The 667-nt window shown below is 30.0% G+C and overlaps 1 protein-coding gene across 1 annotated transcript in view; it reads left to right on the plus strand.

Annotated features, from left to right (window-relative positions):
• LOC107613525 overlaps nt 1-667 on the plus strand; it is a 60,642-nt gene that overhangs the window by 7,032 nt on the left and 52,943 nt on the right.

A 667-nucleotide genomic window follows, 5' to 3' on the forward strand; every position in this document is an offset into this window, starting at 1 on the left:
ACATATATTTTTTGTAAAAAATTTGTTATTTTTCTCAAAACAAGAATAACTTATTTTTTTATATCTCTCAATTTTTTTTGGTTCATCAAACTATTAAAATCACAACTTAAATAATTTAACGTATATGATTTAATTTCCATCATGGTTAGATAAAATAAAGGCTGAGAGAGTATTAGAGATGAGAAATTCCACGATGAGAGAATATCAAGAATGGAAATTGAAAACTTGCTGTGAAACATGATTGTTTCTCCTACTTTTAATATAATGACTATCTATCCCTGATCACGTACTAAACGATTGAGTTACTGCATTTTTTTAGGGAAAGTATGAGGAGCCAATAGAATATTTATACAATGTGTATAATGGAGGTTTAGCGAGTATTAAAGATATAATCATTAGTGTTATCTTTATCCATCAGTTGAAGCTTTTGGGATGAGTGGTATCATGCATGGTATTAGAGCGCTAGATCCGAAAGGTCAAGAGTTCGATAGTAAAGTATAATATTTTTGGGAAGATGTTTATTATCGCTAGTACTCGGATGGTTATTCTATATAGTAAGGAGGATGTTCATTTTCTAACTCAATAACCCATTGTACACATTGTATAAATAATCCATTGTCTCTCTAGCGGGATCCTTTTTTTTATTATGGAACCTGAACACATACCA

Source organism: Arachis ipaensis, chromosome B01 (assembly GCF_000816755.2).
Source record: "Arachis ipaensis cultivar K30076 chromosome B01, Araip1.1, whole genome shotgun sequence".
NCBI lineage: Eukaryota > Viridiplantae > Streptophyta > Magnoliopsida > Fabales > Fabaceae > Arachis > Arachis ipaensis.